Source organism: Diabrotica undecimpunctata, chromosome 9 (genome assembly GCF_040954645.1).
Source record: "Diabrotica undecimpunctata isolate CICGRU chromosome 9, icDiaUnde3, whole genome shotgun sequence".
Classification (NCBI taxonomy): Eukaryota; Metazoa; Arthropoda; class Insecta; order Coleoptera; family Chrysomelidae; genus Diabrotica; species Diabrotica undecimpunctata.
The window spans coordinates 5885775-5911372 of record NC_092811.1 but is presented as its reverse complement, the minus strand read 5'-3'; positions in this window follow the sequence as shown (position 1 = coordinate 5911372).

Below are 25598 nucleotides of genomic sequence, written 5' to 3'. Positions count from 1 at the left end.
TAGCTCAGTGGCTGTGATACTTGCTTACCAAAACGGACGGCCCAGATTCGATTACTCCAGACACCAGAAATTTTTCAATTTCTAATTTAATTGATCTACCATCATGCTTTGGAAGTAACGTACAGATTTTGGATATTAACTAAATTGCAACAGTTGTAGTCTGCTTTATAGACTACAACAGAGTCTTCGTTAAGTATTCGGATATACATTAACAGTCGTCGTAAATGGAAATAGTACCAAATGGTACTGTTTCAAACACCAAAACGTGTTTATCTGCAAATCATTCTAAAATCTGTAGTATTTGTTTCTTTAGCTAATATTTATTCTTTTGAGTGACTGTTAAACATACAGTACTTTCTACCATATAGTTATTGTGATATGTGCAATCTATATTTCATAAAATGATGGATTGTGCATTTGCTAAGACAATCTAAGAGACAAACCAGAAGAGATAGAGCAAATTAAAGGTCTATATTTCATAAAATAGCGAGCTGGGCAGGTGGTAAACCAATTTATGAGAAAACGAGAAGAGATGGAGAAGACCAGAGGCGGTTAAGACAATCTGAGAGACAAACGAGAATAGATAGAGCAGTCCAGATATTTATATTTCATAAAATCAGGAGCTGCGCAATTGGTAGATAGTATTCAAAGGACAGCATAAAAACAATGGATACCTAAAACACATGATATAGATCAATGGATGATTTTAAAGGGACATATTTCCAGAAATCAGTGAATATTGGTTCAAAATTCGGAGAAAGAAGAAGAATCTTATGAACTCCTGGTACTTATATTAATTTTTAACACATTTAACTTAGTAAACATAATATTATTTTGACAATTGCCTTTATAATAGTTTTTCTTGTCATTTTCTGAAAAATCTTGACATTTGGCATCACCGCCGAGGCTGGGAACTCGTCTGACGTCACCAAACCAGCGGCAGCATGTGAAGTAAGCTTTCGGCGTTTTACCTTGACCTCTATCTTGTAATATTACACACGCATCGTATTGTTTAGTGCATCTTTTAACTAGACAGCCGTCCAGAGTTTATATTATGTTAAATTGTTAACAATAGCTCCTTCGCCAAAAGTTAAATCGTTCGGTAATTACCTGATTGAGGCGCGAATTTTTATTATTGGATGTTAATTATGTTGATTTGTCTAGAAGAAGAAATTGATAAGATAAAATTATATATGTAATATATAAATAATACACTCAGATGCAAAAAAACGTAACGGAGAAAATTTTGGTCAAATTCAAAGTATTTCAGTTTTTGATGATTTTTTTAGCACATTGTGCATAAATTTATAAATTTTAATTTGGTATAGTCAGCTTTTTGATAAAATTTCATATTTGACTTATTGTACGGGGTTAATTCAAATGTGGTTTTATTATCCTAACTTTGAAACATCCTGTGGGATAATTTCGTTTGCGAATTTTCGTAAAACCTTATTTTTCGGTTGCAACCATGTCTCCTAGGCATTGTGTTTTCTGATTCATGTCAAAATATGCTTTGGTTCATTTTTTAGAGCCAAATGAATTTGCCACCCACAATTTAGGACTTTTTTAATTATGATTATTTTGGAGTTATTTTGTCATACTACGAGGTGGCTGTGGTGACTGTTATCATTATGTCATATTGACACTTACATTTTGTTTACCTATGATTGATTATGGTTCTTAGTGTCGAAGATTGTGCGAAAGCCGTTGCTCTGCTTGAAGATGGGCGAAATTATGAATATGTGGCTAGAGTACTACACACTCATTGCTCTACCATCCAAAAGGTAGTGGAACATTTTATACGAACTGGAACAAACAAGCGGGAAGTGGCAGGAAGCGCAAAACTACCGCTTTAGATGATCGTTTTATACGAGTCAACGCTTTGCGGGATCGTCATTTAACAGCGCTACAAACAAGAAATCAGATTAAAGAGGTTCGAGGCAATAATGTAAGTGTATTTACAGTTCGTCGAAGATTACATGAATTTGGTTTGCAAAGTGGCAGACCAGCAACTGGGCCCAAATTACTTCCACGGCACAGAATGGCTAGACTACAATTCTCCAGGGAACATTTACATTGGAATTTAGGACAATGGAGTAATGTTCTTTCTACGGATGAGTCGAGATACTGTCTTTACTCATCAGATGGGAGAGAAATATCAAGAGAATCCAAAACGCCACTGTATATATATTGGAAATCTCTATCATTACGAAAATCTCGCACCAGATTTGTTATTCTATTTTTGGAATAAATAATGTCAGTTGAATGATTTTGAACAACATTGAATATCAAATAGGTTTGGATAAACACTTTCTTAAAAATATTTAAAAGAATATTAAAAGAGTAATCATTTAATAAAGTTTTCAAACCGATTGCTTCACGGATCGAGATATCGTAACTTTCAAAATCGTCGTCTTTAACAATAAAATCAAAAATTTACAAAAGCTGTTCACGAAAATTTGCTACAGTGAAAACTAAACGAGATTTAAAATTCCATCGCGTCTAACAAACTGTTGGCATTTTTTCGAAACAAATTGTTCTAAAACATTCGTCTGTTTAGGCGAGCTTGAGAAAAATGAAGCAAATCCGCTGGAAACTGTCAAAAAAAGACAATCTTTAATTTTTTACAAGTATCCTGCAAAACTTAATTCATATTATGCTTGTATGGATGAGAATAGACTCCCAAAAATTGAGAATAGAATAGAATCCCAGAAAACAATCCGCCCGATTCAAGACCTCCCGGAAGACCACCTAAAAGATGGAGGGATAGTTGGCAATCTACCTTCCAGGAAATTAACCAGAGGCAGCTTCAGAATTAAACAGATCGAAAGATCTCTAAGAAGTAGAAGATGAAGAAGAAGACGCTTTCATGCGTATGACAGTGACTAAATGAAGATTGCGGTATATCTAATAGTTTTAACTTTTACCTGTAGACCATTCAATTCACCAGAAATCACAGTAGAGCCATCATAAGTTTGCCCTACCAATTTATTTTTGATATAAAAAAATTTTAATCTGTCCTTTAATATACCAAATTACTTAATTACCAATTAAGAGAAAAAGAAAAGTTGGGAAAAATTCGCGGAAAAAATGGAAGAAAACAGCAAAGAAAACGTAAAATTATTTTACAGAACACTGAAAAACCTAAGAAGCAACAAAGAAACCAAACTGAAATAAATAATGAACAAGGAAGGAACAATAATAAACGACGATAAGACAATAATGGAAAGATGGAGGGAACATTTTCAGTTGATACTGAATGGAAATCAAGCGAATACAATGGAGAAGGAAAGCCACAACAGGAGAGTATCCATGAGAAACACGGAAAATCCAGAAACTATAGAAAAAGAAGAACTGGAAGAAGCAATAAGAAAGATAAAGATTGGAAAAGCACCAGGAAGCGATGAAGTAGCACCAGAAATGATGAAATATATAGGAGTAAAAGCAAAAGAAAAATTGTTATACATATATAACCTAATATGGAAGAGAAAAGTAATACCCAGAGAATGGACAAATGCAGTAATTATACCTATATACAAGAAAGGAAACACAAGAGACTGTAGGAACTATAGAGGTATATCACTACTATGTGTAGCAGCAAAAGTATACGAAACCATAATAGAAAGGAAAATTAGAAAAGAAATAGAACATAAATTAGAGGATGTACAAAGTGGATTCAGGAAAGGACACAACACACAAGACCATATATTCACCATGCAACAAGTAATAGAAAAAGCCTTAAAGAAAAATAAAGAAATACATCTGAGCTTTATAGACATGGAAAAAGCATTCGACTCAGTCAAAGGAAAAGATATATGGGAAAGCCTAAAGAAGAAACAAGTAAGTGAAGAACTGATAGAAGTAACAAAGAGTATATACATGAAAACAACAAATACAGTAAGAATGTTAAATATACAGTCAGAACCATTTGAAACAACCCAAGGAGTTAGACAAGGGGGAAGTCTCAGCCCAGTACTATTCATAAATGTAATAGATGAGATAGTGAAAGAATGTAAGAAAAGATTCAAGAAATACTGCATCGGTTGGAACAAAATGCAAATGATAAATGCTGAGATGTGTATATTTGCAGACGACATAGTATTAATTGCGGAAACTGCAGAAAAACTGAAATACAACTTAGAGAAATGGAACCTAGAAGCAAGCAAATACAACTTAAACGTAAACAAAGAGAAGACTCAAATAATGAAAATATCAAGGAAACAAGGGACGGAAGATCAAATAGAAGTAATGATAGACCAACAAAAAATAATACAGACAAATTCATACAAATACTTAGGAACAGTAATCAACAACAAAGGAGACATCGAGGATGATCTTAACAACAGAATGGAAAACACAGGAAAACTATTCCAAGCACTAAATAGAGGATTCCTTAATAACAAAGAAATATCAACAAAGACCAAGATGACAATATACAAAACAATATATAGACCTACAGTGACATATGGAGCAGAAAATTGGATATTAAACAAAAGACATCAGAGCAGAATTCAGGCAGCAGAGATGAAATACCTCAGAAGACCGATAGGAGTAAAAAGAACTAATAGAATCAGAAATGAAGAAATAAGAGAAAGACTCAAAATCAAACCGATACTCGAGTCAATCAAAGAGAAAAAATTGGCATGGTTCGGACATCTAACCCGAATGGACAATAATAGACAAGTAAAAAGAGTGTGGGACGCCAAACCAATAGGGAAGAACAGAAGAGGAAGACCCATTAACCCTCCTTCCCACGGGTGGGGTCTATCAGTACAACTATAAATGAAATTGTTTAATTTTTAAAATTTTTTTTTTGTATTTTTTTCCTAGACTTGGTGTACCTTTTAATAGCACTGAATAGTACATTTTAGCATAATTTGGTGACATTGTATGAATCCCTTCAATCGCTACCTGCAAAAGTATCCTGACAGACCCCACCCGTGGGTGGGCGTTTCTTGTTTTGTACTATGGCTTGGTTAATATTGCAGCTATAAATGCATTTATTATATACTGAGATCCAATAATACGAATTCAGAATTTCGGTTTTCTCGTCGATTGTTTCTTTAGGAAGTCTTTAGGAATTGCGTTAGTCCAGAAAAATATGAAAATACGAGCCCTAAATATGCGTATATAGAGAACATCACAGTTACTTGCTGCACAATTTTCTGAAATTGAGCAAATGACGAGGGATGACCCAGCCCCACGAAAACAGGGATGTATAAGTATTATATAAAAAGAAAAACTAGGTATTTTTGCCAATTGTACAAAAACTGGTTATGTATGGAACATATAAAAGCATTTTGTGCTGACCATGTAGAAAGAAAATTTACATAATTTAACCCCCTCTATTTTCTGTTTCTAATTTTAATTTTGGATGTATCCTTTTTACTTGTATTACTGTAAGTATATAGAATAATAATATTGTCTTCTTTTATATTTTTCTTTTGTATTTTGCCGTTCATGATTTTTTTAATAAACTCTTGTAAAAAAATAATGGTGTTAGTTATTTCGCAGTAAACTATAAAAATATATATTGATAGACATATTATATGTACATTTAGGTAGTACAACGTTACATCAGTAAGTTTCCTTAAAAATTATTAAAAAAAATTTTTTTTTAATAAGGAGAATATTGTTTTAAATTTGGTCCTGATAGACCCCACCCGTGTATTTGTGTCACAAGAAAGTCACCCGTGGAATGGAGGGTTAAAGAATGGAACAGTGACATCTCGCAGATACTGCAGAGTAAGGGTAAGACTTGGCAGGAAGCAACACAGATGGCATCCAATAGGAAGGAATGGAGAAAGTTCGTTAAGAGCTAGGACACCTCAGAAGACTGTCAAATATTGTAATTTAATGAATTGTATTGTAAACGGCCCAACACCGAAAGGTACAAATGGGTTCTACTGATTAAGTAAAGTAAAGTAATATACCAAAAATATATTCTACCTTATGGATTTTATTACGTCTGTAAAACCTAAAAACCCCTCATAAATACTACCACGCAACACTTATCGAACAACAATCGATAATTGTGATTTACATGATATATCAATAGTTTCATCTACTTCTAGTGATAAGCAAATGGTTTCCTGAATTTTAGATTCAATAACGTTATTCAAAATGTAAATTGATTGTGTTAATTCATTCTGGATTGTTATAGATACGCCGGCGCCGCTAAACGTCTTCGAATCAGAAAGTAAATTTTTGTCAAAGTATGTTAAAACATATTTTCTAAGTAGAGTTGTCGTAATTAAGGTTAAAAACACCATAAAATGTTTTTTTTTACAGTTCCAGCATTTTTTCGGTATTTTTTTCGGTCGAAGTTCACTTTACTATATAGAATCAACCCTTTTTAAATATACAACTTTCAAATAACTGTTCTTTCTATGTACTGTGATTGTTATGACCATAAGTAAGTAAACGTCAATAAAAATCCTTTCTTCCGTTTTTTTTCCAGCACATCTACCTAAACCAAATTCTATTAAAACATTTGCCCAACACAAACCGACCCTAAAAATAAATACCCGAAAAGTGTAAACTCTCGGATTTCAATGCTGGTAATCTATCTTTGAAAGGCAAGAAAGAGGCATGTAATTTCTCGACAATGACCTAACTCAAATTCTAAGTAAAATGTCTTAAAATATTTTGAAATCGGCAGGGGCTCGGAGGCTGTTCGGTCCAGTGGAGCTCGAGATGGCCTCCATGTCAACTGACTCTCGTACAAAAGGTTTTTGTTTTTAAATACACAGCTTCCGGCGGTACGCACACTTGAGGGGAGGGACACGCACCTTCTTCCCGTTCGTTCTATCAAAGGGAAACTTGAAGTATGGTTTTGTTTCTGGAATTCACGTTTTATAAGGACGTTGTTCTGGGATTTGATGCAACTTAGTAGCTTAAGTATTATTAAATATGTATGTATTAGAATGAACACTCCACTCGTTATATTCAAAGGAAAAAACAGTTTATAAATGTTAATTACTTTACACGGCTTATTTCTATATACGAGGTTGTTCAAAAATAGTATTTGACGATTGAATGACTTAAAACGATGAAGCGTTTGATGCTCGAACTTCCAGGAAATGTATTTATTATTTATGAGAAAGCCAGAGCGGTCTTATGTCGTTTAGTGGAACTAGTTATTACCTAGAGATGAGTACTGAAGTTTAACAACGTTCACATTTATCGATTTTTTGTGTTTCATGCTGTTTCAGTATAGTTTTCTAGTTCCATACGTAAGGTTACAGCATCTGTTACAGCATTTCAAACCATTTTGATTCATAAATACAAGAAAAGCATGTATTTATGTGTATAAAACTGAGTTTTGTTTCCCTTTACGGACCATTTTTAGGTTAGCAATCGTAGTTTATTTACACAAAGTGCAAGAGATATGGGATTAAATGAATGCTGCAGGTAATATGGAGTCCCTAAACGTACCTAGTTCTCCAAAAGAAGAAAACAGCACAAAAAGCAATGGTTTTGACCAGAAGTCCCTATAAAAATTAATTAGAATAAGCTAAACAGTTACAGTTAGCGCATGAACAGATAAAACAAATAAAAATGATATTGAGGAAGGTTAAACCGAAATCGTCCAAGAAACTTGTAAGTACTCCAAAAATAAAACTTAAAAAATAGTCTTAAAAGGAACAAAAAAGCTGTCAAGAAATACAGTGAAAATCCTACAGAGTCTGTTCTTCTAAATACCGCGTCAAGCTCAAAAGATCTACTGGCCCTCTAAAGATCATACAAACAAGCTGAATTTTTGCTGAGAATATCAACTTTAAGACTCCAAAAATATGCAAAAATGTTTACCACTAAAACCCCCTAGGCCTCCTTCTAAAACATATCATTTCAAACAAAAATGTTTATAACTACTTTTTGTGTAAAACGAACTCTTTCTTATAAAGGTAGTTTTCACCTCTGAAAATAAAAAGTCCAAAAGTGAAGTGGTTGGTAAGTAGAAACTAAATCTAAATTTTCAAGCAGTACGTAAAAGTCATGGTTACAAAATGGAGAATAAAGAAATCTAAATATGTATTATGTTATGCAGACGACGCCGCATTAATCGCTGAGACAGAAGACGAGCTCCAAAGATTAACACACATCTTCAATACAACAGCCAAGAAATACAATATGATAATATCAGCAGAAGACCCCAAATGTATGACAACATTTAAATACCCACTACGATGTAAAATCGAAATTGAGGAAAATAATAAATCAAGAAGCAAGGTTTAGATATCTGGGAATATATATATCTAGTTACCGAGATGTTGAAGAAGAAGTACGACAACAAAACTTAAAAGCAAGTAAACGGCGGGATCTCTTAATGACACAATCTGGAAGAACAAATACCTAAAAAAAGACACAAACAAGAGTCTTCTTCTTAGTCGTTAACCTGATGCAGGTATCGTGATATCATGAAGCTATTAGCTAAATTTCCCAATGTTCCTCCACGTTTTTCTATCTTCTGCCATTCTAGCACATTCTGACAATGGAGCGCCAATGTTGGCAACAATATGGTCCGTGTATCGTGTGGGAGATCTACCTCTATTTCTTTTGCCTTCTACTTTTCCCTGGATGGTAAGTTTTTCAAGACCATTTCTTCGAAGCACATGTCCAAAATAGCTTATTATTGTTCGGATATTTGTGTTCTTAGTATTTTCTATATGTTTAGCTGGTCCAGTATGGATTCATTTGTTCTTCGGGCCACCCATGGTATTCTCAGCATTCGTCTCCAGCAGTACATCTCAAATACATCTATGTTCTTTTTGTCTTTCTCAGTAAGGGTCCAGCATTCCGATGCATAAGCAAAAACTGGAAAATCTAGACTTCTTACTAGTCTCATTTTTGTATCGGTAGTTATTTCATGGCTTTTCCAAATTTTTGTTAATTTTGCCATAGCGCTTTTTGCGATTGCTGACCGCCGCTTTATTTCTTCAGTACAGCCTCCTTTGTTGGTTATTAATGAGCCCAGATACACAAATTTATCTACAACAGCGATTTTGTTTATCATGACCAGATGATTTTGATTGTTGTTAGCTCTGTCAATTATCATGATTCTCGTTTTATCTCTGTTTATTTTAAGGCCCAAGACAAGAGTCTATAAAGCAGCAATTAGACCTATATTAACATACACAAGACAAGACCTGACAGATCTAAAACGAGACAACTACTAGAAACAACAGAGATGCAAATACTTCGACGAATATCTGATGATGTCACATTTTTAGCATGGCCACCAAGATCTCCCGACTTATCCCCAATTGAGCACGTGTGGAATATGATGGGTAGGAGATTGCTCAATTTGCAACGTCCTCCTCAGACTCTACAAGCACTTCGAGAGGAGTTGGTGGTTGCCTGGAATGAGATACCACAAGAGGACATTGACCACCTAATCAGAAGTATGCCTAGGCGCGTTGGAGAATGCGTAACATATCGGGGTGCATCTACACATTATTAAATGTAAAAGGGCTTTAAAGCAATGCAATCATTTTGAAATTTTAATCATTTACTTATTATGCTTCATTAAGTACTTATACAAAATTTTATTAAAATTAAATCATTTAAACTGGGTGTTCGGATTTCTATGTCACTTAGTATAATTGAATTTATTTTCGGTAATGAGATTAAAACAACGTCAAATTTGGGGAAGAAGCCATTTTTTTCTTTTAATGTAAAATCTTAATCTAAAATATGATATAATCATACACAGTCGGATTGTTACAGCTAATTTAAAACCTTTTTAAATTGATTTTCTCTTAAATTAATTCAACTTCCACTCGGCCCTTAACGAAATGATCATGAGTCTGCAAAACAAAGATTATAATCGTTTTTATGTGTTGACCACGTCCTGTTTCTACCACAATTTATCCAATTTTTCACGAAGGTCCTAATCATTATTATTAAAAGTCGAAATGGTCCTAAACCAACAATCCACCACCGAGCACCAACTAATAGCCGTCAGATTCGATGGAATTTTCGAACATAAGTGCGTGTGACAGGTAAAAATTTTAGACATGGGCGTAGCCGAGCGAAAATGATTGAGGGGTTGCGCGATCGGTAAGTGCATTCGTGTCAAGATTGTGATTATAGGAAAAGACGAGATTATTTTGTAAAACTACATCTCCTTCCAGTCTGTACATCATTGTAGATGTTGAAGTTATTCAACTTTTTATATTCTGTGTTGCTCATACGATATTTGTTGTAGTTCATTTACTGTGTCAGTCTATCTGGTTGGTGATTGACCTTTATCTTTCTTTCCCTACAATTTTCTTTGGGAAAATAGTCCCCAGATATTGTTGTATCGGTGCTAATGATTTCTAGTACCGTTTCCACTAATGAAAGTTAGCTATAACCATGTTGTTCAGCCAGGATATTTGGTCTACCAGGACCCCTTTTTCTTTCGTTTTTACCCTTAATAATCAGCTGCAACAATTCGTACTTATCATTTCTAAGTATGTGCTCCAAATATGATGTATTTCTCCTTATAATTGTGGTCAAAAGATCTCTGTCCCTTTCCATTCTGTGTAACACCATTTTATTCGTAATAGCTCTGCCAGATTTTGAGTTGTTTATAGCGTGTTGGAGTTAAGATTTTAATATTATTGAAGCTTCCTAGCTATCAATTTGTGGTTCTTTTATTTTGTAAAGTTTCTTTCTATATCTTTATAACAGAATCTTTGATTTTGCTCCACATAATGTTTACATTCTCAGTGTTTTTCATTTCTAATGTTAATCTTTTCATTTTTTGATTGATACAAGTTGAAGCCTCAGCACGTATTTCGTTTATCTTGTGTATTCACTTTCGAACTTTTGGATTTTATTATCTTTTTCACCCTCAGTTTCATTTTTGAGACAAGGGGGTTATGGTCTGATGGGACATCTGCTCCAGGGTAAGGCTTAATGCTTATGATGTAATTACTAAATCATAGATATATGAGCAATCTTAGTGCTATGGAAAAAGAAGGTTAATGTCTTTGAATACGAAGATAACAAGACGGAAAATACGAAGATACAGTGTGAATACTATATAGAAATGGAATATTGCAGGTTGTGTTAAGATGTATCAACAAGTCAAAAATATATCAATTGCAAAAACGGCCATAACACAAGTACATGCAAAATAAGACAGAGGAAAACAAAAAACATGTGGTAAACAACAATTGAAGAACCACGGAAAAGAGACGGAATAACATTCGAATGTGCGGGTATAAGAGTGGTTCCAAAGAAATTTGGATGTTTAAATGTGACTTTAAGTCAAAACGGAAAATGAGGGAAGCACGTAAAGGCGATAAGATTGGCTGTGCTGGATTATGTCTAACATCGCAGATCACAAAACTGAGAAGAGAAATGCCAATTCAGTTGGTCAATCAACCGTCGTCTACGCGGCCCTGTTTTGGGATACAGCAGTTTCAACAAAGTGATACAGAAGACACTTCATTTGAGCAGATAGAAAGAGTCAGTTGAGGGTGGCATGTGAATAGAGAACAGTGTATGATGAGGTTGTTGGAATAATCACCGATTCAAGGAAAGAAAAAGAGTGTACTAGAGAAGAAATTAAGACATAATAAGATAAAGATAGAGAAATGTACATTATAGTGTGGCAAGAGAAATGGTACAAGATGAGGGTGACGTAGTGAACGAAGTCACTGATTCTGAAGCCGAGAAAATGGAAGTACTGAGGGCATCGGCCTTTAGATTGGTTACTGACACAGATGCTCACAGCATATAGCTGTTTCAGGAAATACCTTAACAAATTCAAAAGCGCAGAAAAAATGAGAAATACTTAAGCAGACATTATCTCAGACACACTGTTGGTATGTGATAGATGGATAACAAAGGGAAGCCTGCTTGGGAGAGAGAGGTGTGAGGAAGGCTAAAATAAATTACGTAACTGGTTGAGGAGATGCTACAATCAATGGATCTGTAGAAAGCAGTTCCGGGATATGTTAGAGAATAAAAGAAAAGAAAGAAAGGCGACCCGATAGAAGACATAATGCTAAGGACCAATTAGGAAGCTAAGAGAGAATGAGAGGTGGTGAGATTAAACATGAATAAGTACACAGAGAGAGAGAGAGGGATAAGAAAATAACGCACTCTACAGAAAAACAATGAAGAATACGAGAGAATCATGCATAAATGAGAAGGAAGATAAATACCATGTCGACATGCTCCAACCAGGATGATCCATCCAGTAATTCATGGTTGATGAGAATGTTTTTTAGCAGGTAGGTCTCTGGCATTGGCAGAGAAGGTGTCCGAAGAGCTCCTTTTGGTCTTCCGACTACCTTTTAGGACCGAAATGTTTTAAAGATTTTTACACCTTTCTTATAAAAGTATCTGGTGCCGAACTTATTGGTTAATAGTGAAAGGATAAAGAAACAAAGTAGCTATTTTCCACTGTATCCGTAGCATTTTGGTAAGAAAAAAAAGTAAGAGCTAAGTATTGTCTGTACTATAAAAATCTAAATAATATATTTCCAATTAACTCTAAACTTACTCCAAATATCTTTTTATGAAATATTTATTTGATTTCTCAAACATCCAGCAGTAGCTAGGAGCCATTGCTAAAGAATACTGTGTATGCTGAAGCAATTCGAAATGAAACTCTTTTTTTCACATAACATTTTTTACTTTTCATTTGCGGCTTTTTTACCATTTCTTCTTTTAGATGTACAAGTAAGACTGTACAATAACTTCTGTTAAAGGTTCTTTCTTTCTCAAGAATTAAATTCGTTTTGTATTCCCAAATTCGGAAGATAAAACCTTGCCAGCTAGCGTTTTTGATCCTGTAGACAGCTTTTAATTGTCAGCTATCTTAAGATTTATCTTCTGAATAAAGTTAGAGATCCATATTTCATCCAATGTCACATATCGATGAGAAATTTCTATTTATTAACCTAAAAGACAAGTGGTAATCATAATCTGAATCATCAACATCTTTTTGTTATTGACCGACTGTGGATAAAGGAGAACTCACTTTGAACACAGCTCTTCCACTTTCTTCAGATATATTCAATTACATTACTATCTTGCACAACTTACAACAAACATCAATTTATGATGTTTGATGTTTTTCAGGACAACTGCAAAATTTGATAACACTTTTTAAATGCTATTTACAACGAAATAGTGTCAAAAAAGCTTGTGAACTGTTGTTTGGTTGTACAGTAATGTAATGATTCGATTGACTTCAAATTTTGACAGGTTATGCTCTTGTACTCAAACTCAAAGTTTGACAGGTAAAGGTAACTACATTGCAAACACTGATAGTTTATTGTTATATATTCTTGGTGATTGTATATCATTAACTGCCGAATCTAGTGACACTTATTAAGTGTTATTTCCATAAATCGCTTGTCAGCCATTGTTTGGTTGCACAGTAACTAATTGTTACGATTGACATCCGATTTTGACACATGACGTCATACTTGTAGTCAAATTTTGAAAGGTGAAGAATTGTACATCCCAACCACCGATAATAAGACACCCAAAAAAACCATAAATTCAATACAAATTAACACAAATGAATAGTGAAATCAGTATGATATAGTTTTTATAAAACTCTTAATATTGTACCCCTTTGTCGCCTCACTGTCCACTTTACATTTCCCTTTTTTTACTTTTACATTTTTTAAGCTTGTCTTTCAGTAATTCAGGGTGGTGTTAATATGTGCATGATTACAAATAAAGGCTGGTAGTATGGTCTGGTATGTAAATATTTATCCAAAGAGGTAGGAATCGCACGATGATGCGTGGTTAAGATGAGAACTGGCCCAAACAGGGCCCACAGCCAGTTTGGCAGTCGACGGGCCACGTTGCCAAGCGGTCGAAGAATGCTTTTGGTATTTTTTTTACATTTGTTTATGTGTAAAGAAGGATCTAGCCTTTAGTGAGATAAGAAAGCAGAAACTATAAGTTTTTGGTCAATCATTTTTACAAAAGTTTCTTCAGTGTACTAATAAAAATGTAGTATGCTTAAAGAGGTTTGAATTATTTATCTAGAGGTCCTATAATTGCCTAATATCTAATTCAACTTTAAACAAACCTTTAAAAATAAAAATTGTTTATTTCAACAATTCATCTACAGTTCACCTTTGAAAAACACCATTTTCTTCACTTTGTATGTAAAAAAATGACGATAAAATAAAAGTTGATGCAGATGTAGACAGCAGAGAAGGTGCGCTTATAGCAAGGACTGACGTAACGATATGGTATCACGTAGATATCACGAAGAATTGTATGATTGCAAAACCTAACCAATGTTGAGGAAGTAATCGCTAAGAACTCCAAGCCGAGAAACGTGATAATCGATAAACCAATCATATTCTACTCCTCACTGATAAGAAATTACACATAATTGACTTCTTCTTCGTTCTCTTTAAAAGTTCAGTGATCATTTTTTATTTTTCTTTGTTCTGAAGTAGAAGAATCTTCAGAAAACAAAAAGATCTTTGTCTGTTCGTAAAAAACATGTAATCTGCATTTTTTAACTATTGCAATCTGGTAAACTGATAATGAGCTTTTCAATGAGCATTTAGGTTTTGCATGATTTCCTAATTAGCCGATGATTTCCTAAAACTAAGAGTCCATTCTATGGTGTCCTTTTATTATATCTAACAAATAGTATACCAGCTTAACATGTGACACTACCACCACCTCCCCAGTGGTGTAAGGAGCAGTTGCATTGCTTCAGCATTTACATGACTATACAGTCTTCAGTCTCCATGCCCATGTTGTTATTTTAAAAAGCATCCTTAGCACTTTTTTCTATATCTGTGGATGACATGACTAACTTTGGACATTCTGTATTCTAGGCAGAGATTTATACAATATTGGCAGCTTCTAACTGAAGATCGACTAATGTGATAATACCGAGAACAGGAGGTCGGAACATTACAGTGTTAAAGAGATATTGTTTCTATATCACTTTGGATTGCACAGCAACGAACTGACATAACTTACAAGAAGAGGATCAACTACCAAATATTTGATGTACAGCCAACTAATACGTTAAAATTATTATTTCTTTTGTTTGAACCACCTTTAACATTTTTGTAAAAAAAAAGATCATTGGGAAGGCTTTTCAAAAGAAATGAAACTACTACTACTACTAAGGATTTCCACAGTTTTCACTGTCTTCCTTCACTCAACCGTTTTCTCCAATTTTCCCTGTCATTCCAGTCTCCATCTCGCAGGGTTCTTTTCTCCATAGCCTCGTCGATTTCATCTCTGAATGACCTTCGGGGTCTTCCTCTCTCTCTTCTTCCAATCGGGCTCCATTCTGTGATTTTATTTATCCAGCGTCCTCTGTCCGCTCTTCTGACGTGGCCGTACCAGGATAGTCTCTTTTCCTCTATATAGTCGATTATGTCTGATTGCACTCCCATTCTCCGCTTAATCTCTGCGTTTTCAATTCTGTCTCTTTTTGTAAGTCTACAGCTTCTCCTCAGGAACTCCATTTCTACTGCTCTTATTCTACCTCTATTTCTCTTGTTTATTGTCCAGTTTTCGGACCCATATGTCAGGATACTTCTTGTCAGGGTATTATATATTCTCTTTTTTGTCTTTATCGTAATGTTCTTATCCCACAACACTGAGTTTAGTTGTCTTATACAGTTTCTTGTTTGTCTCAGTCTATTGTTTATATCTTCTTCTGTTGTTCCCTGGTTCGATATTATGGTTCCTAAATACTTGAGTTTATCTGTTCCATTTATTTGTCTTCCCTCGTCTATCTCTAGGTTTCTCATATCCTTGTTTTCTGTTGTTAGGTATTTGGTTTTCTATAAGTTTATTTCCATTCCGTTGTTTTTATATTCTTCTTCTAGTTTTCTGAGCATAAAGCTGAGATCTTCTTCATCTTGTGCGATGACTACTTGATCGTCGGCAAAACTTAAGGTGTATAGGTATTCGTCTCTTACTGGTATGCCCATTCCTTCGCACTTTCTCCTCCATGGTTTGAGTGTCTTTTCCAAGAATATTTTAAACAGAGTAGGGGACGTAGCACAGCCTTGTAGAAGTCCTTTTGACGTCTTAAATGGATTGTAGGCTTTATTTCCACATTTAATAGCTACTTTGTTTTCTTTGTATAGTGCTTTAACTGCTTTTATTAGTGTTTGTCGGATTCCGAGATCATTCATTGCTTCCCATAATTTGACTCTAGGTATTGAGTCATATGCTTTCTTTAGATCAACAAAGGCCAGATAGACCGGTCTACCTTTTGCCATTTTCTTCTCTATCAGTTGTTCTAATGTGTACGTATGATCTAGGCATGATTTTCCTACTGTGAACCCTGCTTGGTCTTCTCCAATTTTTCCTATTATTTCAGTTTCTAGTTTTTCTTTAATAATTTTCCCGTAAAGTCTACCTACCGACGATATTATACTAATTCCTCTATAGTTTTCACATTTTTTCCTGTTTCCTTTCTTATGTATGGATGTGATGTATGCTTGTGGTATGAAGAAATGAAACATGGACAGAATAGATGGACAACTTATAGAACTCATAGAAATAGGCAGCGGAATAAAACAAGGAGATTCGTAGAGCCCCATGCTCTTCAATTTGATCATGGATGAAATCATCAAAAGCGTTACCAAAGGAAGGGAATACACAATGAGAAACAAAGAAATAAAAATACTCTGTTATGCAGACAACGCAATATTGATAGCCCAAGATAAAGATAGTCTGCAAAGACTGATCTACAGATTTAACATAAGAGCAAAAGAATTTAATATGACAATCTCATCTCAGAACACCAGCAAAGAACCAACCAGATTGCAAAATAGAAATTGATGACATCAGTATTGAACAAGTAATGAAAATAAAATATCTGGGAATTACACTGCCTAGCTGTGGAGACCTGGACAAAGAAGTGAGAGATCAAGTACAAAAAGCAAATAGACTGGCAAGATGCCTTAATAACACTGTATGGCGAAACAGACACATTAACACTGAGATGAAGTCAAGAATTTATAAAGCCAGTGTAAGACCAATAATCACATAAGCCTCAGAAACAAGACCCGACACAGCCCCCATGCAAAGGCTACTGGAAACGGCAGAGATGAGAGTACTGAGAAGAATTACAGGAAATACACTGAGAGACCGAAAGAGAAGTGAATACATTAGAAGAAATGTACAGTGTATAAATGAATGGACACAAAATAGAAAAAAAGAATGGAATAACCACATAAGTAGAATGGAGAAGTCATCAATCGGCAGAAAAAGTATGGGACTACCGCGCAAAAGATGGAATGATAACCTTCCATAGAGGTTTTAATCAGCCAATGAACAAGCAGAATTGCTTATTAAGAGGAAGAAGAAAAAGAAGAACATTTTTTTCTTCTGGTTAGTATTGTATGACAAATCTCACAGCTTTCTGTTCATTGCTTCTTACCCAGTTATTCATCTTAATCCAACTGAACAAATAGTGGACTAATAAATCAATCTTTAATATTTTTATTATCTTATTTTACCTCACAATTATCAGTTGTGAGATTATTTACTGATTATTTTATTCTTAAAACTTTGTATGTTTTCTATATCTCTATTTACAATTTTACCTGTATTGTTTGATGAGTATCTAAAATTATCTCATTGTTTAAAAAATCTTTTTTATGTGAATAATTCATTACATCACCGATACATGTTTCCCATAAAGGTACTACCTCTACCGAAGTACTAGCTAATGATTCAAACTAGGATCGATATCGATCAGTCGGCCGGATATTCCGAACCACCTTGAATCTAAATTTTAAAAATGTGCCTCTAGAACAAGCACAGAATGAGTAATCGGCAACGCCGCGTCCACCATCCACCTCTGAATGGTTAGGTAGACTAAAGGTGAGATAATGAGGTAGAGCGAGTTATAGCCTACTACCCTTGGGCGAGAAAGAGACGGAGTTTTTGGAATTCCACCCGTTGTATCTTGTTAAGTCATCTCGACTCACGATTTGAAAGCCCGCTTTAAGCCATCGCGGGTTGTGGAGTGTGAGGTCTTGTTTACACTGCCAAATAAACAAATGAAGAATTGTCGGGTACTTACACCCATTATTTATAATTGGAGGACCTGACGATGAAAACTCGGTAAATATAAGTTTTCTCCAAATGGCTTTTTTACCACTTTAATTATTGAGGACAACCTTCGGTATGAGAATTATGCATATCAAATAGAAGTAATCAGTGTTCTCATTTAACCTTTCAGGGATAACGTGACATGAAGGTACATAAAATGTAACATCGGACTAGCAGTCCGCAAATCTAGAAAAGGTCCAAAAAACAAATATTTTCGGAAAAACGATCTGAGAACTTATCGATTCTTTAAATATACAGGGTGGTCCTTAAGTAATTGTACAAAGAGAAACCGTAGATTCTGCACTTTAAAATATTACGATTTAAGCCAACTTGCTTTAATAAAATATTGATATTAAGAAAGATACAGGGTGTTAAAGTGGAAATTTAAAATTTTATTTTTCGCTATAACTTTTACGTTTGTAAATATTTTTAGACAAAAATTTACAGTTGGATGCTTTTGAGTAGGATAAATTATAATTTTATATGAAAAAGACAGAAAAGATTTTATTTCACGTTCAAAGCGTCTATGTATCTATTGATACGTATTTCGCTTTAATAAAGCTCATCAGAATAGTTATTCATAGCCGTTCTTAACGTGAAAAATAAAATTCTCTGTCTTATTAGAAGTAACAATAACATGACTTCGTTATGGACGCAATAGCGACATCTGATAGAAAAATCGGTAAGATAGTTTCGAAACAAATTCAGATTTCTGCTTTAATCTGGAGCCTTCTAAAAATTGCAAGACATGACCAGACGATGATAAAGATGTTAAAGAAGACATGGGGAATCTAAAATTTGCATTCCACGACATGTCTATTCATCTAGGCAGAAATCCTAACGAATTTGTTTCTCGTACTCATACAGAGTAGATCCGAAGAAAATGAAAAAGACAGAAAAGATTTTATTTCACGTTCAAAGCGTCTATGTATCTATTGATACGTATTTCGCTTTAATAAAGCTCATCAGAATAGTTATTCATAGCCGTTCTTAACGTGAAAAATAAAATTCTCTGTCTTATTAGAAGTAACAATAACATGACTTCGTTATGGACGCAATAGCGACATCTGATAGAAAAATCGGTAAGATAGTTTCGAAACAAATTCAGATTTCTGCTTTAATCTGGAGCCTTCTAAAAATTGCAAGACATGACCAGACGATGATAAAGATGTTAAAGAAGACATGGGGAATCTAAAATTTGCATTCCACGACATGTCTATTCATCTAGGCAGAAATCCTAACGAATTTGTTTCTCGTACTCATACAGAGTAGATCCGAAGAAAATGAAAAAGACAGAAAAGATTTTATTTCACGTTCAAAGCGTCTATGTATCTATTGATACGTATTTCGCTTTAATAAAGCTCATCAGAATAGTTATTCATAGCCGTTCTTAACGTGAAAAATAAAATTCTCTGTCTTATTAGAAGTAACAATAACATGACTTCGTTATGGACGCAATAGCGACATCTGATAGAAAAATCGGTAAGATAGTTTCGAAACAAATTCAGATTTCTGCTTTAATCTGGAGCCTTCTAAAAATTGCAAGACATGACCAGACGATGATAAAGATGTTAAAGAAGACATGGGGAATCTAAAATTTGCATTCCACGACATGTCTATTCATCTAGGCAGAAATCCTAACGAATTTGTTTCTCGTACTCATACAGAGTAGATCCGAAGAAAATGAAAAAGACAGAAAAGATTTTATTTCACGTTCAAAGCGTCTATGTATCTATTGATACGTATTTCGCTTTAATAAAGCTCATCAGAATAGTTATTCATAGCCGTTCTTAACGTGAAAAATAAAATTCTCTGTCTTATTAGAAGTAACAATAACATGACTTCGTTATGGACGCAATAGCGACATCTGATAGAAAAATCGGTAAGATAGTTTCGGTATAATTTTATACTTACTTTAATGTAACTAATAGGGGGCGCCACATATACCACATGTGTGGCATGAATTTGCGCTTAACTTTTTTGCTCTTTAGGTTAGCTCTATTTATGTTAAAAAATATTAAAGATACATTATTTTTACAAAGAAATGGTATACTTGTTAGTAACCTAAAAATTCAACCGTTTTCGAGATAAATGCATTTTATAAGTCAGCTGCACAATAATTCTTTAATTCTTAGTTTGATATTTGTGCGGTAAAGCACTGAATACCTGTAGATAAGTATAATTCATAGTTTATTCTTATTAAAACAACTCAAAGATGATATTGTAACATCACAAAATGCTTTGTTATGGGTGCTAAATGTCTTATTGGAGAAAAGATATTTCATCTTCTTCTTTAGGTGCAGTGTCCATATTCAGACGTTGGCCGTCATCATTTTTACAATTTCCCATTGCTATCGCTTCTTAAGTTTCTATAATCGCGTTGTATTACTTTTTTTCTATTGTAAAATGCTAAAAACCCAAAATATGCAGTTTATGCAAGATGGTACACTACCACATTATAGAGAGAAGGCAGTTAGAACATACTTAAATACAACTTTTCTGAACGTTGGATTGGTCGTGGTAGTCATATTCCTTGGCAATGTGGTGAGATATTGATATAATTATTTAATTCATAAAACATCCGAAAAAAATACTTATTGCTCATTACGTAAATTGTTTACGCATTTTTATTAGGACAAATAGAAACTAGAGCACAGGTATTGAATAACACATATGTGTCCTGTTTCATAATATTTTTGCTACAAATCTAACCTGAAAGCAGCATTTTTACAAAAACATCATCGTTGTCCTAATAACCGATATTGTTATAAATATAGTAAACACACAGGCAATTTAGTTCAGCATAATATTAGTTCGTTAGTAAATCATAATAGTCCATTTGTTCGAGATGTAATTATAGTTACTCGTAAGCTGTAACGTAATCATATAAATAAGTAATGTCATCAATAGGTTATTCCGTGTGTATATAAGTACCCAATGAACGAGATACATCACAGTTTAATATATTATTTAACTTCTGCGACAAATAAGATGTAGTTCCATAGTATAGAATAAGATTTGGATATGTATCCAAAATAATATATTCATCCATTATACATTATAGCCACCACGTAGCCCCGAATTTAATCCGCTTGATTTTGGTGCATGGGACGCATTAAAACAACGTGTCTATAAGAATCCTATAAACATTCGCAACCAACTATAGGAAGAAATAAGTACTGCAGCAGTTTCTTTAGAACCAATGATGCTATTTAATATGACACGATCTTTTATGGAATATATTGACAAATGAATTAAAGACAATGGAGGACATATCGAACACTTACTTTGATAAAAAGTTATAATATTTAGTTTAACTATTTATTAATGTGGTTTGTAAACAAAATGTTTTGATTATGACTTTAATTTACCATAAAACGTAAAATGTTTAATGTAAAATCCTATTATTCTGTTATTTTATCAAATCCTATTATTAATTTATTATCCTCCTGATATATTTATTTTATTTAATATTTCGTTAATTATTAACTTTAGTTAAAGGTATTTTATACCAAAATTCAGAAGTATTAATGTTTTTGTTCATTTTTTTCTTCGTTGTCTGGAGTAATTGCCTTAGATCAGAATTATGCAGCTGATTTTTAAAATGCTATTATCTCGAAAACTGTTGAGTTTTGAAGTTATTAACAAGTATACCTTTTTTTTGTTAAAATAATTTATCTTTAATATTTTTTATCCCAAATATAGGTAACTTAAAGAACAAAAAAGTTAAGTGCAAATTTATATCACATATATGGCATAAGTGACGCCCTCTATCAGTTACATAAAAGTGTGTATCAAATTATAATTTCTCATATTTAAAAGTACCCAGATGTAAATTTTTATACATAAATGTTTACAAACATGAAAGTTATAGCGAAAAATAAAATTTTAATTTTGCACTTTAACACCCTGTATCTTTCTTAATATCAACATTTTATTAAAGCTGACTTAAGCCTGAAAGACTCAGCATTTTTACAAAAACATCATCGTTGTCCTAATAACCCATATTGTTATAAATATAGTAAACACACAGGCAATTTAGTTCAGCATAATATTAGTTCGTTAGTAAATCATAATAGTCCATTTGTTCGAGATGTAATTATAGTTACTCGTAAGCTGTAACGTAATCATATAAATAAGTAATGTCATCAATAGGTTATTCCGTGTGTGTATATAAGTACCCAATGAACGAGATACATCACAGTTTAATATATTATTTAACTTCTGCGACAAATAAGATGTAGTTCCATAATATAGAATAAGATTTGGATATGTATCCAAAATAATATATTCATCCATTATACATTATAGCCACCACGTAGTCCCGAATTTAATTCGCTTGATTTTGGTGTATGGGGCGCATTAAAACAACGTGTCTATAATAATCCCATAAACATTCGCAACCAACTATGGGAAGAAATAAATACTGCAGCAGTTTCTTTAGAACCAATGATGCTATGTTTATGGAATATATTGACAAATGAATTAAAGAAAATGGTGGACATATCGAACACTTACTTTGACAAAAAGTTATGTTATTTAGTTTAACTATTTCTTAATTTGGTTTGTAAACAAAATGTTTTGATTATGACTTTAATTTAACATCAAACGTAAAATGTTTGATGTAAAATCGTGGCGCCCTCTATCAGTTACATCAAAGTGTGCATCAAATTATAATTTCTCATATTTAAAAGTACCTAGCTGTAAATTTTTATACAAAAATGTTTAGAAACATGAAAGTTATAGCGAAAAATAAAATTTTAATTTTGCACTTTAACACCCTGTATCTTTCTTAATATGAACATTTTATTAAAGCAATTTAGCTTAAATAGTAATATTTTAATGTGTAGAATCTACTGTTTCTTTTCGTACAATTAATAATTAAAATAGACAAACATTTGCACAAAACAACTATTTCTAAGAAATTAAACAAGGACTAAAAATAAAAAACAAATGTTTGAGATGCGAAAAGTAGATACGTTAATGAACAGAAATAAGTCAATCTTCGCTGCTGTCTTCGGAAATACCATCCTGTAGGCAGTCAGAGCAAATGCATTTTGCCTGTTCTAAGCATACAAATTTTTGGCATTTTTGACAGGTATATCTGGTTGGACTCGATAAAAAGCTAAGAAATCTTTGATAGTGTTGAGAAACCCTGGGTAAATATGAAAAAACCGAACAAAGGAAGCCATATTGGTGGGATGAAGAAATCGAAGAAAAAATAAAGATTAAACGAGATAAATACCACAAACACTTCAATATAAATACTGATCAAAGTAAAAACGAATATCGAACAGTCCAAAGAAACATACGAGGTGCGATAACTAAGAAGAAAAACGAAAGCTGGGAAAGAAACTGCTCCAGAATAAACACTTACTTGGGGGTAGCAGAAGCACCGAAAGCTGGAAAATACTTCGATCTCTTCGACAAGATATGACTAAAGATATCATCTCACCGATCAACCTAGATAAATGGGACGAATACTTCGCAAATCTACAGGCGGAAGAAAGGGCAGAATATTTGCAAACACCTCAAACAATAGCTTTTCCATTTAGGATTGACGACAAAGAAGTAGCACGAGTATGCCAAGCATTAAATAATAGAACATCACCAGGCCCTGGCAATATCCCACCTGAGCTACTGAAGTACGGTACGAGCAAATTATATAAGCAGCTAGCCAGCCTTTACCAAAAATGTATTAATGGAGAGAGTATACCGGAGGAGTGGAGGACATCGTTTATCACAACAATTCATAAGAAGGGAAGTAAAGATGTTTGTGACAATTATCGAGGAATCGCAGTCCTTAGCACCATCTCGAGAGTTTACGGAAAACTCATCAAAAAGAGAATGGAAGATGAATTCTATGATATGAAGGCCGACTTTAGAGCAGATAGATCAACTATTAACCATCTGTTTACTGTTACCCAGCTAATCGAAAAAAAAGTACACGAAATCAACCAATACATCTCCTCTACGTGGACCTTAAAAAAGTTTATGATAGTGTGCCACAACAAAAACTCTTGGAAGCTCTCGACAAAACAAATATTACTGTAACCTTAACCAAGGCTGTTCATCACAGGCATGGCAAGACCTCTACAAGAACAACAGAAGTAAAATAAAGAAAGATCAGGAGGTATCCAAGAGTTTCACTATCAGCAAAGGTCTCAAACAAGGATGCTGCGTGTCTCCTACTTTGTTTAAGATCTACTCGGAGCAAGCGATGAAGACGTGGAAAAGAAAATGCAGAAACATGAGAATTTCTCTAAACGACGCCATATTGTACACATTGAGTTTTGCAGACGACCAGATAGTGATGGCCCAAGACTATAAAGACCTCGAATATATGACTCGTAAACTTATCGAAGAATACGAACTATTGGGGCTAGAAGTAAATATCAAGAAAACTGAATATATGTGTATTGGGGGAATTCAACAAAATCTAATCTTAGAAGAAATAAAGCCAGAAATAAATCACTGTAAAAAATACAAATATTTAGACAAGCAAATAACCAACGATGGCAAATTAGACGAAGAAATTAAACATAGAAATAACCAGGGAAGCCAAGCCATTAGGCAATTAAACAGTGTACTGTGGGACAAAACAGTGTCCAAAGAAAACAAAGACTAAATCTATAGCAGTATTATAAAAAGCATTGTTACTTGTAGAAGTGGGGTATGGCCACTGAAAGGAAAAAACTTAAAAGCATTAGAAGCAACAGAAATGGACTTCTGGTGAAAAGCGGCTGAAATAGCACAATATAACAGAGGGCATCAGAATAAATCAACTAAGATGGTATGTACACGTCCAAAGATTGGATGAACATAGAATATTGTTTACTACAGTAAAAACAATGATCTGGACGATTAGGTTGTGGATTTGGGGCTGGAATAATTTCTTCTGCAATACGGCAAATTCCTTCTATTCTTGACCTAATTGATCTAAAAATACGTTTATTCAAAAATCGCTTTTTAGCTGATCGTTTACTTGTTCCATACTAAGATCTTCTAGAAAATGTCTTCTAGGCATTTTATCTATTTTCTTAGATTTATATTTGTTTATTATAAATGAATTGATACCGGCTACATTCATTGCAGAATCAATGCAATCGGCGAGTGGCTCAAGCGCAAATGTAGTCGGCACACATTTTATCAACTAGATCTACTTCTCCTTTGGATTTATTATAGTCAATGATGATTTCTGGCTTGCCCGTTAATTCGTCTAGCAAATTGTCGTGGTGCATCTTTGAGAGTAAAATAACGTTTTTGTTTTTTCTGGGTATATACGTTTCTGGTGGTCTCAGTAAATTGAAGTGGAAGCTCTCTTTTGTTTTTTCTCATAGTGCCTATCATAGTCATATGATGTTCGTTCCAAAGAAGATCGCCCAAGCTGAAGCCCAAATTTACTGTGAAAATCAGATATAGGACTGTAGAGGCGAGAAAAGCTTCCAGTTTTTCATTTATCGTTGTAATAGTTGATAATGAAAAAGTTTAGATAAATTTGAATTAAACGAATCGAAGAATTCTCT